Source organism: Lutra lutra, chromosome X (genome assembly GCF_902655055.1).
Source record: "Lutra lutra chromosome X, mLutLut1.2, whole genome shotgun sequence".
NCBI classification, from domain to species: domain Eukaryota; kingdom Metazoa; phylum Chordata; class Mammalia; order Carnivora; family Mustelidae; genus Lutra; species Lutra lutra.
Window position 1 is genome coordinate 92,216,059 of NC_062296.1, and position 15,112 is coordinate 92,231,170.

The 15,112-nt window shown below is 44.8% G+C and overlaps 1 protein-coding gene across 1 annotated transcript in view; it reads left to right on the forward strand.

Moving 5' to 3' along the window:
• The first annotated feature begins 680 nt into the window (after window positions 1–680).
• Window positions 681–15,112, forward strand: part of MID1 (midline 1) — a 340,262-nt gene continuing 325,830 nt past the window's right edge. Inside the window, exon 1 of the mRNA XM_047716064.1 lies at window positions 681–938. The gene's annotated coding sequence lies outside the window, so the exon portion shown is untranslated. The remainder of the gene's footprint in view (window positions 939–15,112) is intronic.

A 15,112-nucleotide genomic window follows, 5' to 3' on the forward strand; every position in this document is an offset into this window, starting at 1 on the left:
GTTAGGCCTGGCAGGAGTTCTTTGGAAGATGTAGCTTCTTATCTTCTTAAGTCCAGGAAGCTGTTTAAAAAAATTTTCCGTGTAATTATGCAAATTCATGTGTCTTAGATTTCCTTCCTGAAACCATCAAATAACACTTCAGTGTGTGGGCTCAGGAGGGTTATTACAGAGAATAAATAGATGTCATTATGTGTCATTTCGCCCATCAAATAATACAGTAGCAATTACTGCCTTGTAAAGGGAGTAAACTCAAAATGATCGTATTGCATTATCTACTAAGGGCCTGGAAAGTTGAATAACTATCAGTTATCAGCCTTATCTGCTGGAAGTTATTCACAGTCTCTCCCTATCACATTTTCTATTCACTTCTTCGAAAATCATTTCAAGACAAGTGATCCTGGTTTTAAAAACAGGGAAGGCAAAGGATAACGCCCTCTCCTTTGGTTTTGCTCCCTGCGGTGCCCTTGGATCGTATGAGGTCGGTCCCAGCTCCTGATATAAAATACTGGCTGTTGACTCCCAGTTCTCCTAGAAGGGCCAATTTCACAGACTGCCAGGATCAAGATGATTTTAATTAAATCGTGCAAATCCCTTTGTGCTGCAACCCAACCCCCGTGTGGGCTGCCGCCCTCTGAGCCGTTCTGGCGTGTATAGAGTTAACCAGGTTACCGGGATTCCTAGTTAACTTCTTTCATGTTTACCTATATAAGGAAACCTGTTAGGCTGACCTGAGTTTGGCAGATCTTTGCGCTGACTGGGAGGCGTGTAAGCACACAGCCTGGAAAGGGGAGTGATTCGGAGCTGGACAGAGCAAGCTTCCTGAACGCCCCAGCCATTCAGCTGACCCGAGGCAGCCTGCTCGGAGGACCTCAAGGTTTGTCTCTTCCAGATCACAACTGAGGAACGGAAACCCCGTCCTGGGAAAAATGGGGAAGCCGGTGAGTCTTACCGATCTCTCTCTGCTGGCCTCAGCTAAGTGGCACGTCCCGCGGCTTTCACCCAGGAAGCAAAGGGAGAGGAGGCGTAGCTCAGCCTCCAACCCCACAGCTCCTTCCCGAGCAGACACAGTGCTTCGCAAATACCTCCAGACAACTTTTCCTGCCTGTTTTATACAACAGGAACTCACAGAGGCAATGATTTTAACGCCTTAGACATTCCAGAGAGTGTTTTTACTAGCCAAGAGTTTGCAGACCCTCGTGATGAGCGAACTTTCTCATCTCTGTTGCACTCTGAAACGGTGGAAGTGAGCCTTGGGGTGCTTTGTGAGGAGGCTGACTCCCCAAGGAAGTAATAGTAAATCTAAGTGGGTTCTTAAAACCACAGGCAGTGTGATACTCCGCAGAAGTGCAATTTGTCACTAAGAAGGTTTTCAGTCATGCAGCAGCAAAACCCTTGCATCCTTCACACGTAATAAAGGACACCTTCTGAGCCACTGAGGAAAGGAAGAAGCCGGGCTGGGCTCTTTGTTCTAGACAATGTAAAGATCACTTGTGCGTTTTGACAAGTAGCGTGTGTCTATTTATATATAAGGCGAGAAGGATGAATGCGAGCTTGATGTCAAAGGCTTTGCGGTCGATTGAGTGAGAATTTGGTGATGCTCTGGATGTATACAAAAATCTCAATCTGAAGGTGATTAAACATGGAAATGTGAAAGTGTTTACCGGGCTTTTCAGGGTGATTGTAGTTAGGCTCGGGAACACCCAGTTATAAGAGGCAACCGAGAAAGAAGAAAAAAAACTATTCCAACTGAGTTCTGGGGCACAGGTAAAACTTGGGAAAAGAGAGCCGATTTTCTTAGAGTAGAGTTGTCAAAAGTGATCTGGAATCAAGAATTGTTTTTTATTTGGAAGGATTTTTTTTACATTTTTCATGCCAAAGGGGGTTTTCTTAATTGAGTTAGCTGGGATAATTGTCTCGGAATGATGTGACGTAGTGTCATTTCCCGTCCTGCCCATCGACTTAATCCTAAAGAGTTTGGGGAACAGGACTCTGCTACTGACTGCGGCAAGTGGCACGGGGGCTCGGGTTCCGATTCCTCAGATTCGGAAACTGACCTCCAGGAGAGCCATCAGCGCAAGCAAAGCTATGGCCAGTGTTGTTTAAGGCCCTCAACTTGAGAAAAGCGTAGCCATGCCCGGTAGCGTAGTTGCCGTGAAACCCACGCACCCCTAGGAGAGCGAAACCCCAAAAGGGGCGCGCGTGATAGAGCAGACGTTTCAGTAAATGAAGCTCCCAACGGCAAAGGCGGCAGAACCGAGACGCCCCGTGCAGACGTTTTTGAGCCGTTTGCTTATCTCAGTGCTGCTCAGGAAAACGGGAGTCTGGATATTGTGTTGCTTTCAGTGGGAATCAGTCACCCAGGAGACGCAAAACACTATTGGAAAATAGACGGTTAATAACAGATGTTCATACTGGGCTGTCTCACCCCGCCGATGAGATGGCCCCAGGCCAAGTCAGCCGGCATGTCCGCTGTTTTTCCTGTGAGTTAATATGTACACACTTATTATATACTAATTATATCAGCGGCCGAGGGAATATATAAGCAGAAAGATAGATAAGTCTCCTGGGCTGGGGAGGGCCTCGGGTGAACGGGGGGAATTCGAATCTCATGTCTAGAGTTCTTGCCACGGGCACATGAATTACTGCAGACGACTGGGGGGCCGGGGGGCGGGGGCCAGACTCCACAACCTACCGATCCGTGGCTCCTCGGCAGCTCATTTGGGGGCAGTGAGAGTGATTATTGTCTTTAACACCTTGGTGTCAGTAGAGTCTCAGGAGGATTCCTTCTGGAAGAGGACACTTATTTCAGTGGCCAAAGCGATCCTGCAGTGAAAGGCAGAGAGTGGGGGGGCATTGGCCCCTGCGAGCCGCCGCTGGCTGTTGCGTGGAGGTATACCCATTCGACAACCTCTTTAGATCTGGGAGACGTTAGAAGGTATCTCAGTTCAAGGAGATTGAAAACTCATAGGGGGAGAAAAAGACAAGGGGCAACAGGCCTTCTCAGAGCCTTGGCATGCCCATTTGCTAGTATGTGTGGTGAATCTCCCAACAAGTGTAGCCTAGCAAGTATGGTTGGCTGCAGATGGGCCCGGTGGCTTTGTTTTTTGCCCGATCAGCCTAATGAATATCCTTTCAGCCAGAATTTCCCAGTGGCTGAGCCCCAGAGCGCTGGTAGATAACGAGTGGGTCACAGACCTGCCCAGATGTTGGTCTGTCTTGGTCATCTGGGCCACCTAGCCATGCCTGGGCTGGATGTGGCCTCCTGAAGGGTTATCTCTGGGCCACACAGCTTCCTCAGTTGGCCCCCGTGCACTGTGCAGATGGGATGCATTTCTGTATCTGTCATGATGTGCGACAGTTAGGAAACTGACACTCCAGGCGCAAAATGTAGATGGCGCAAGTCAAAATTCTGCGTCAGTCTATTAACCTAGTCCTTGGTGCTAAACGTGAAGGAAAACATCCTTTTGTTGTCTCTCATGCTGCAGAGGGGATATCAAGGGCCCCTGCATGTCATCCAGCTTGCCCTTTCTACTCCATAAAGAATTTTAAAAAGGTGTTCCTGCGCGTGCACGTGCACGTGTGCGTGCGCCTGTGTGTGTGTTTTTAGATTCTTAAAGATCTCCTACAAAACTGATACACAGGGTTTCCTCATGGGATCCTTTCTAACGTTTCGTTCTGGTTTACACTTCCCGTCCTCAGACTGCGATCAGGGTTGCTTTGGTGGGGATTCTGCTGGTGCCAGTGTGGCCTAGTCCAGAGGCAATGACATAAAAGAACCTGGTTTCAAAAGTTATTTATTAAATGTAAATTCCTTCCTTGGACACTGTACCAGATTTGTACGTGGCATTCCTGTCCCTGGTGAACTTTCTCTGGCTTTCTCTGCCTACCATTTGACATCCATTACCTTTTCAAAAACATTTGGCGTTATTAATTCCTGTTCCATTCATTCAGCAAATATTTATTGAGTGCCTTTTGAAGTCCTATGCTAAGTATTCTGGAGGAAAAGTGGGTATATAAGAGACAGATGAACTTAAACCAAACCTTCAGACCGCCGAGCACATTTCTGCCAAGAGAAATCTCACTGCCTCTTGAGTGTACGGCATATGAAATACGAATTATTACAAACTTACATGACCACTTCTTTTTTTCTCTGATCATCCGGAGGGACTTCCTTTAAGTCAGAGCTTCCCAGCCGGTGGTCATAAACCAGGCAATGCACAGGTCAGGATGTCCACGCCTTCCGTGGCCAGATGATTTCCACATCGGGGTGTGTCAGGTAGATGCCAACGAACTTAGTTACACTTACAAAAGAAAGATGCCACTTTGCTCCCTGCAGAACATCCATAAATGCCTCTTTATATTTTGTTCATGTAATTTTTAAGACCACACTTTCTTGGGGGTATCGGGGATTCCTGGAGCACCACACAAAGAAGAGAGGCTTTCAGAATACTGAGTAACTCAAGAGCTTTGATACTGGTTTTTAACCACTGGAAATGATTAAGGTTCAAGTTCCAGTGACAGTTCTCATGAAGCAGACGAAAGCAGCTGCTGTTACTTCTAAGGTTGTATATATAAGGCTTAAGACTAGGGAGCATGAACTAATAACTGGTTTGTGTCAGTAGGGTTCTCCAAGTATCTAGGGCATTGGCAAAACCAATTTAAAATATATTTATATTTGAAGAAAGGTTAGCCGGCGAGGTGAGAGACAAGACTAGGGTTTCTAGTTAAATGTAAAAGTACATTTCCATATTTTAATTAATCGTTTGCAATCACATAGAAGGGAATCGTCTCTGAGTGAATCTTTCAGAGAAATTAAGTGCCTTTATATATTATTGCCAAGGGTTCAGTTAATTTTATTTTTTATTTAAAAGGAAAATAAAAATGGATAGCGGTGCTTTGTGGAAGGTAGCATTTTCAGACATGCGTGGTACTGCACGGCGGGATGTGTGTAAAGAACGGCTCTTGTGGTACGTCATCATGTGTTCACTCTCCTGCGAGTTGCCCTTCACTTGTCTAAACTTGAGACAGAAATGAAATTAAGCAGAACCTCTTCAATTTGACAGTTCGAGTTTTAACATGTGACAGAACTGGAATTTTAGTTAAAAAGCTTAAGCCAGGAAATGCTGCATTATTTATAGGTATTGTTCTGCAGTGGAGGCTTTTGGTTATTTAATCCAAAATTATTTCCCCCCCTGAGTATCTAATTGTGCCGTTATTTAGGTCTGTGCTGAGCTCTCATCATGCATTGCCTCGGGGAACCAAACAGTGTATAAACTCGAGAGAATGGATAACAAGTTTACTCGAGCTGATATACTTGGCTTGAAGTTAAGAAACAAAGCAGTGGATGGTGGGTTTGGCCAAGTCATCTTTAACTTCTCTGGGATTCGGTTTTCCTCCTCTGTCAGTGGAGACACAAATACGCAGGTCATCGGACAGTTATGAGTGTGGAAAATGGTCGTGTCTGGGAAAGGACCTCATGCAATGCTGGGCCTAAGGCCAACTGATAAGTATTAGTTGGATCCGAAATGGATGGCTTTGAGTCAACAATTAAGGGATGGGAGGAGTGGAAGTGCAGGCACCCGCTGGTGGCCTGGTGTGTCGTTTTGCCCACTCGGCGACTTAGAGTCTGCTTTTCAGTGAAGCCTGACATGCGTTCCAGTGTCTTGTTCAAGGTCCTCTTCGTTTGTGTTCCTGCCTGTCCCCTGTAGGTTTTTGAGTTTCAGACCCTTGTTTTCAAGTCTTCTGCCTTCCGCAGCAATCTATGTTAGCTCAAACATAAGCTTCCTCCTTTTAAGGTGTTTTCTCGAAAGCAACACGTTTTTGTAAACAGGACAGAAATACTCACTTTGTGCTTACTAGTTTGACAGCGTGAAAGCTTATCCGATAGCAACGGTGGGAGACTGGGTTAGTGAATCCATTGATAAAATCCTCTTGTTTCGTTAATGACAAGTTAGAACATTTCCCTGGCTTCGGTTCATAGCAGCAGTTCTCCAAGGGTCTTGAGGACGGACCTCTCTAAAGGCGTTACACCCCCGAAGTTACCCCCAGACCCCACTCTCTTTCTCCCGCTCCCCACCTACCACATCCCTCTGCTTTTTGGTACAAAAAAGCACACACAGGATAACTCCAACTCAAAAGTGATTTAGAAAAGTTGGAGTCTTAGTAATTTTACCTTGCCTATATTTCCCACTCATGCATGTACAGGATGAACATGTGATTTAAAAAAAAATGATCTAAATAAGTCTAAAAGAACTCTTTCAATTAATGTAGCATAAAATATTTAAATGCTAAGAAAACATTGGTTTATAGTCTAATTGGAAGATTTTTTTTCTTAGTGTTGTAGCTTATCTCACATTCAATGAAACTATGCCAGACATAGGGGATCTATACTTTTTAAATTTTTATTTCAATTCCAGTTAGTTAACCTAAAGTGTTATATTCGTTTCAGGTGTGCAATATAATAATTCAGCACTTCCATACATCACCTGGTGCTCATCACCATAAGGATCGACATTTTGATCAAGCCACTGCTGTGGACTGAGTGGCGTGGTCCTCCCTGCTCCCAGAACTATACCAGAATGATATTCCTTCCTCATATGGTCCTGCCTGGGAATGGACTTGCCCATTCACACCCCCAGGAATATCCACCAAGTTACTATATTTCTCAGTGAGCTAATTCCTTAACCTTTCTAACACATATCTGCAAATGCATTAAGAACCAGCATGCTGGTGGATTCCATAGATCTCCTGGGTATCTGTCCAGAAAACTTCCCTCCAGGCCCACCTGAGCCCTGAGAGGATCTTCCCCTGGCCTGGGGAAAACCCTTCCTCCTTTCCATTTCTTTGGTAGGCTTTGCCGGGCACATGACTTCTCCTCTCCCAATGGGTGTGTCTAAGTTCAAAAACTGCCTAGAACTCAACAGAAATGAAAACAGTATGAACTTCTGTGACCAAGAAAGTTCATGGGCAGGCCAGACAATTGTATCAGGACTACAGCCTAGGCAGCCACAGTGTAGGATACATCCCAACTTCAGCCATGCTAAATTAGAATTTCCCCCTGAAATCTCAAGAAATACAGTGTAATGCCACCACCCCACAGGGCTGCCTAAAATCTCAGCATTCGAGAATGATTTCATTATCTTTCCAGGCATGAAGAGTGTTCTAGTAGAAATTAATGGCTCTGGAGAGAAGAACACCTGCAGTTACCATACTTGCTGCTCTGGCATGGATTTCTCTCCAATGAGGGGAATTCTTCTCCAAGGAAGGGAACTCATGATACAATTGTCTCGCCTGCCCACGAACTTTCTTGGTCACAGAAGTTCATACTGCTTTCATTTCTGTTGAGTTCTAGGCATTTTTTGAACTCAGACACACCCACTAGGAGAGGAGAAGCCATGTTCCCGGCAAAGCCTACCAAAGGTCCCGTGAAAATGGGACAAGCGGTGGGGTAGGGATGAGGAGACAGGAACGCAGGGAGGACAGGAATAGAGAAAAATAAGGAGGAGGAACTCAACATCCATTCAACAGTACTTACCAAATTCCTGCTCCGAACCAGGCATCAGCCTACATGCTCAGACTAAAGTAGAGCCTGCGCCCAGTAAGGTAACAGTCACGTGTCGGAGGCAGACGTTGCTGCCGTGGCCGGACTGTATGAGGGAGTTTCCAACAAGGTATGACATTTCTCTTTTGGAAAGGCCACGTGGGCAGCACCCTAGAAAAGAGGCCCCTGGGGTGTCAGACTGAATGTGGGCGAACTAAGCAGGAGTCTAGGAGAGGGGTCTGGGGAAAGGTGATGTCTACTCATACTAACATCGTGGCAGTAGAGAGGAAGAGAAGCGGATGGCTTTTAGCTCTCTTTCCCAGGTGAAAGACACAGGAGTGGCGATGAAGGGGGGACATGGGTGATGGGGGAGGACCAGGAGGTGTCAAGGCAGACTCCCAGGAAGTTTGTTCACCTAATTAGAGGGAGAGTGGGATCCTTAATGACTTAGGGAACGACAGAATTGACCTGCTTTGGGGCTAGGGAGCCCTTTGTAGCCTGCTGGTGTAGAAAATGCACGAGCTTTGGGGCTGAAGATACTGCTGTGGGTTTAAGTCCTGGCTCATCCACTTACTGGCTCTGTGATGCAGAGTTTCTCTGAGCCTCCGTTCTCCCATATTGCAAAAAGGCCATAAACACCCATCTCACAGCGTTGCTGGGACAAGCAAAAGAACTTCATCTATGGTCAAAGGTCCTACGTACATGAGTTACTATTATTACTCCACAAATTCACCAGCAATGAAGCCTAGAGGAAGAAGGGCTATTTTCTAATGACTTCCTGGGGGGTGGGGGTGAGGGCGTATGGTGGTGTGTTGAGAATCTGGATGGCTGAGATCTCCATGCTCCGTGAGTTTCCCTAAGTGAAGTTTTGTCGCGGTCCATAACGTGCAGGATAGCCATTCATGTCCGTTGTCTGGGGAATGCCTTCTGATTTCATCCCAACCCCCTCCCCTCCTCTCCCTCTGCCTGGATTACGGGATTCCATATAAGAAAAGCTACATTACTTTTCTCAGCTGAGATCCCTTATCACTTGTAAGAGGACTATAGGATTTAGGAAAACGTAACCTGAGAGTTTGCACTAACAGATGAGCACACTCAGTTCACTTCACACTCCCTGTAGTGTTTGGGTGAAGGTTTTACCGTTCTGTTTTTCTAGCATCAACTTAGTGAGCGCCTTTTATATGACATGTGTAATTCCACTGCCCTTGAGTGACCTCAGCGAATTCCTTTCTGGCTTCCAAACATGCTCTCGTTAAAGGGAGCCATTAGGCAGTGAAGCTGCGGCCATCGGCCATCGGGTTAGGAAAAGCTTGTCATGGGCAGGTGAAGGGGAGGAGGGGGTTAAGCCCTGTGGAATCCAGGTATTACCTTCCCTCCCTGCAGGTGTTCTGGAATTGTAGGATCCAACTCCAAATTTCTCCTCTGATTGCCTCCTTGCGTTTCTTTCCCTTTGTTCCTGATGTGCGCTCTTAAGTCTCTTTGCTTTAGAGCCACGTTCCTCTCTCAGTGGATTTTCAAGAAGATGAAGTTGCCCACCAAGACCATTGAGTTATTTTTCCAGGCAAGAAATATTCGTTTTCCTACAGGAAAACATGGGGGAGAGAGTGAGAGGCTTTCCATTCTGCCGTTTCACTCATGTCATATTTGGGCGGCAGACGGTGGATACGATTGTACGAACTTGCCAATAACCAGCTTGGTTCTCCATCTGGATCCTTGAGATTTGACCGTGTACACCCGGACTGGGAGCTGGGCGTGTGGGAGGCGTGGGGAAGGAAGTGGAGAGGAAGCTGTTATCTGAAATAGAAGCCTTAGGCACGTTTCTAAGAGCTTCCTCTTCCCCTGCCTTCATATTTCTTTTTCTATGCGACCCACTTTGGTGCAAATGCATTCCAAGATACAAGGGCAGTTTAAAAAGGCAATTCTAAGTCGGAATTGTATCTCCAGAGGGGCTGCCATTTCGCTGCTTAAAGACGCACTTGACTTTCGTTGTGCTGAGTTCAAGGCAGGAGCCTTCCATGGAAATTTGGAATCAGCGTTGCGAGAGGAGTCGCTCAGCATCTGGAGGGTTTCAGATTCACAACACGGTATCAGGAAGCCAGAGCTAGACAGGGTCACAGCAGAGAAAAGAGTTCGCTTCGCCCATGAATGTGGTTACCTGCCGAGAAATAATTTGCCAATAGTTCAAAGATAATGAAGGAACCTGGTAAAGTGATCCCGAGTGAAGGTCACAGCAAAGAGAAAGTACATGGAATGTTATAATGAGGGAAAATGGTGAGAACTTCTGTTTTCAGACCCCCAAATAAAGTTCTTGCAAAGATAAAGATGTGAGCTCTGCACACCGTCAGGCCCTCTGGACTGTTTATCCTGCTCAGAAAGACTGAAAATGGGGAGGAGGAAGGCCTCTGCCGACAGATTGTAGGCCATAAATTAGTTAATAAAATCTGTCCTGCGTTATCTCCCAAACAGCCTATTTTATATATACTTGTCCATTTGATTTATTTGTTTCTCTGCTTACTCCAGGCTGTATTTTGGTAGCGTAAGTCAACATATGAGTTTCAGATTATACAAAACTTTATTTATAAATGACCTGCCTTCTGTGGAGAAAATAGCAGTTGGGTGTGTATGTGTGTGTGTGTGTGTGTGTGTGTGTGTGTGTCCGTGTGTTGTATATAATGTATTGCTGTTGATCAAGAATTTCAAAGTTAACTTTAGATTTCAATATATAATACCAGTGATTCCAATTAAACATGTATATTGTTATCTGTCAAAATACATTTGTCATAAACTTAATTTTTATTGCTGCTTCCAAGAACTTTTCAGGGCTTACAGGTTTGCAGTAAAGTATTTCCACTTAGGAGTTTGAGTACATCCCGTTCTCGTTTTATGTCCTAGAGTAACTATCGATGATAAAGCAACATTGTACGTATCTATGTACATTTCTATATATATTACATATATGCACATGTATGTGTCCATTTGGAAGGTTTCTATATTAAGGAGGGTAAGCTGTAGCCATTGTTTACCGAATTTTTTCAAAGTCAGATGACAGATATAAAAAAGAAAATGTCACAGGTTTTTACAACCAAGTTAATTATTTAGAAGATACATGGAAGTCCAAGGAGGGAGAGGGGGCGGTGGAGAGGTGGGAAGAATAGAAACAGAAGAAAAGGAAAGAGAGAGAAGCAGGAGATGAGAGTGAAAGGGAGGTCCCAAAGCAGGAAAACTCTCCTCTCCCCTCCCCAGCCACTCTCCCTGTATAGACAAAAGCCCAGCAGACAAACAGGTGGAGAACGAAGGGGTCAAGAAAAGAAGGGGCATGACTCAAATCGCTAGAAAGTGCCTGAGACTGTAAAAGAGAAAGAACAAAAGAAAGGGTAAGAACAAAACAGCTGAGGAAATGCTGGCGCTGTGTAAGCAGATGAGCCAAAAGGAAGTGCAGAAGAAAGTAGGAAATGAGGAGGTCACGTTAAAAACAAACAAACAAACAAAAAACCCAGGGAGTGTGGAATGAGACAGAAATGGTCCCTGTGCTTGAGTGAGTAGATGACAGAGAAGACTCTGTTCTCTAGGTGTCTTGATGAAAGGAGGGCTAGACAGCACAGAAACGAAGGTGGGCGGGAAGAAGGTGGGCAAGAGGAAGGCAAGAACCAGGTGAAGGGGGCACCTTTAGCCCACGTGAGAAGATGAGAAGACAGCCAGCCAAGCGCTAGGTCCCAGAGAGTGGCCGCATGGTCATGCCCTGGGGGCTTTCATCCCGGTGAGGTTGACCCCCCCGGAAGATGGCACGGCTAGTCTCACCTTCGTAAATAGTCCTAAGCTGCGATGATAGTGTGAATACAATTTACTTTGTAAATGTCCCTTCTTGCTAAGAGCGGTGTAGCCAGGACCGCACAGCTCCCAGTCTTGAGATGCCCCAGAAGAGGGTGCCTCTTCCTGATCTAACAGATGATTATTCTGGAACAGTGAATGATAACTTGCTGGGCTGAAGAGTTCATCCCCTAGATGCCTTCCATACTTCCAGGAGTCATTTACTGAGCCCGCAGTACCCAGCTTAATCCCTATTAAACACTTTGGATTTCGGAAGGGGAATGGGAGGGAGAGGCGGTTGGATGTGAATCCACGTCCACTGCCAGGTCACCCGAGTACCCAGTGCTTGACTTAGAGCCTGCCCGTGGAGGTCCCAGTCGGGTCTCCTGTGGGCTTGGACTTGGTCCTTTATTTTTCCTGTGACTTCGCTCATAATAACTTACGTTTGCAATTCAGCAGTCCGAGGAATTGTTTTTATGGCAAGTTCGGAACTTACAGGCAATCACACGTTTCAAGGCCCAGCTCAGGAAATGAGTTTGAAGCGGCACGTTAACAGTGAATTCTTCATTCTTAGCTGTGGCAGAGAACGACGCTCAGAGTGGTCGGGGAAAGCTCACCGGTTGTTGACTCCAAGTGACGTGGCTGCATTTAAAACTCCAGTGGGCAATTGCGAAGATGGCAAGCTTTACTTTGATACCGTGCCGTCGCACCTCCATTAGTGCCCTGGGTAGAAGGCCAACGTCTGCCTGCTTGTATTGCCCGTGCGTTACTTAAGACAGTCTGTTTCTTTATGACGTAAATCACTGCAATCAACTGTTTTTAAAGTCTCTTTTACTGTTTCCCTGAAATGATCACTCTCTACAATTGTTTAATAGATAATTGGCCCTTTAGGTACACAACAAATTATACGGATCAGATTTCCTGCTTTCCTGACCTTTTGCAAGAATGACATTGTGACAAAGGTACCCGGGACCGGGGTGGAATTTGTTGTCTTCGGGGGCTGTGTGAATTGTGGGTCCACATTAGCGTAGCTGCTCAAAGGAAACCTCATGTTTCCATTTACTGACTATGGGACAGTCAGCCTGATGATTTTTCCCAGTAACCGGAGCTTGGTGGATTTGCCCTGCAAGGGTTTGCTGTTTCCTTCCCTGTGTATTTACTTTACCATGCTTGCTGCTGGGCAATCTGTTTGCCCTGTGGGCTCTGTGCATGTCCAGACAGAAGAGCTTCGGGGCAGTAAGGACCATCACTTTAGTTCCAATGGACTGGCTGTATTCCAGGGCCTCTTGTTGGGAATTTTATCTTACTTTTATGGCGAGTCAAGGTTTGAAGCCAATGGGAGCGCTCAAGAAAACAAGAGCCATGAAACCCATCAATTATGATTCCAGATTTGAGAAAAGATTGGCATAAGCTATAATGGATAGTAAAATGGCTCTCCTTAGCCCACTGATTAGAAAAGCTTGGGAGGACATATCTATACACACTGGGTCCTATAACTCGTAGAATGTTACAGAATAGGCCATCTGGAAGAGTACTCTCGTGGTATTCCATAAAATATGACTCTTACTCAGATCCTAGGATTGCACAGGGGGAGGAGGCTTCCATGGGATTCCCTAGGGCAGAATATTGGAAGATGATTGTTTGAGGATTGTGAGAGCTCCTGAAATGGGCCAAAGAATTAAGACAGGAACTAATTGGGAACTCTGAAAGACCAGACAGAACAAATGTGGAAATGTTAGGTTGTAATGATTCTTTCCACTCAACATCTATGTGTTTCTTGCTCTCTCTGGTTCCAAATACTGAATTTATGAAAATGGAAGGAAAGAAATGAGTGTGTGCCACAGGGGAGGAATCAGGGGTGGGGGAAAGTAGCCACTGCCTCATGATTGGGAGAGAAAAAGAATGGGAGAATGGGATGGAGAAAATTTGAGGTCATTGCATGGAGTAAATGTAATCACTACAATGTGGCATTTAGGACATTCTGTAAGTCACAAGTAAGGGGTGTAAGGGAGATAAAATACAATCCAAACTAATTTTATTTAATTAGTTAAAAAACCTAGATGAATGGTCTTCAAACTTTTCCAATATTTCTAAGTATTCTCTCTCCCTCTCTCTCTCTCTCTCTCTCCACACACACACACACACACACACACACACACACACACACGATGCAGATTATCTCTCCATAAATTAACCAAAAATAAAATTAATACATATATGTTGCTTCCCACTGCAGCTAAGGAAAGATGTGGAAAAGAAGCACTCACTTTGTTTACTCAGCCCTCAGTTTCCCACGGCCACTATCACTCACTGTTCGATGCCCTCTAAAGACATACGGTATGTACTAGAGGTACATACTTTTGAGCCATGCAGACCTGAGTTAGAACCTCTGCGGAGCCAGTTGCTAGCTGAATCTCCCACCATTAACACTTAACTCCCTGACCTTGGTTTCTCTTACCACCTGCCTTCCAGGGTCATCTGCTATGAGTAAATCAGAAGATGCAAATGCAGCATTCTGGATATTCAGTAAGTGCTCAATAAATGGTAGCTAGTATACCATCCCTGCTAAGTTCCTTGAGAGCGATGGCCTGATATTTGATAAACACGGGAGCTACAGAGCTGTCACTCTGCAGTACAAATCATGCAAAACACACTGCCCCTGGGTGAAAGAGTACCCACTAAAAAAGTTTTTCAGTTTGTTGGCTAATACTGCTTTTACTCCAAATCACTCACGGGGTGCCTGGCTGGCTCAGTTGGTAGAGAATGCATGTGACTCTTGATCTCGGGGTTATAAGTCTGAGCCCCACATTGAGTGCAAAGATTACTTAAAAATAAAATCTTAAAAGCAAAGAATCACTTAGACTTCCTTCAGAGGTCCGTGGACTTAAGCAGGACTTAGGATCTTTTTGTTAATATAGTTAATGGAAAGGACTGGTAACAGGTTGAGACAATGACTTTCCACAGTTGAAGCTCATTTTCTATCATCCTGTCCATTGTGAACTGGATCTTTATACCTTTAAAGGATCTTTCTGAGACTAGATCAGCCTGAAGTTTTGCATATGAAACTTTGCTCAAATAAATTTGGACTAATGTTACTAAAATATTCAAGTGATTGCAGGCAACCGTTGTAACATATGTTGGCTCAAAACTAGCTTTTAAGAATTTTGCCTGGAGACAAATTCTCTGTGAAATGCTTGAACAAATTAAACACAAAGTTAAAATTTGTTTGGAAGATGATGTTTTACCCAGACTGGTTTTCTAGTCCCTCTTGGATCAGAAACATGTTAGTCCTTTTAGAAATACACATGTCCTGTAGACACATTTCAAGAGGGCAAAAACCCTAATCAATAATCAAATCCCAGTTCTAGAAATATGCAAAATGGTGGCAATGTTGAATGAAAGAAATGACTATCTCTAGCTCTTTCCCCTTCCTGTCACTCCCAGGGAAATGCTCTTTTGAAAACCATGTTGAAGTTATCCTAAGATTATTGATAAAAGTAGACATTTTCCAAAGTACTTCACCGCTAAAGTCTACTTGTCATAAACATTAATTTTACTTTTTCCTCCTCTTAGACTCCAAAGCATAAATGAAGGACTTATCTGCTTGTTTTACTCAAAGACAGATTGCAAAACTTGTATCCCTCTATAGCGTTTGATAACCCACTGAGGAAAACACTTAGAATTGTCTGTCCTTCCCACAAGCTGTATGAAAATTAAAGAACACAGTTATCTTACCTTAGATCCTTGCTAAATTATCGTAGATCC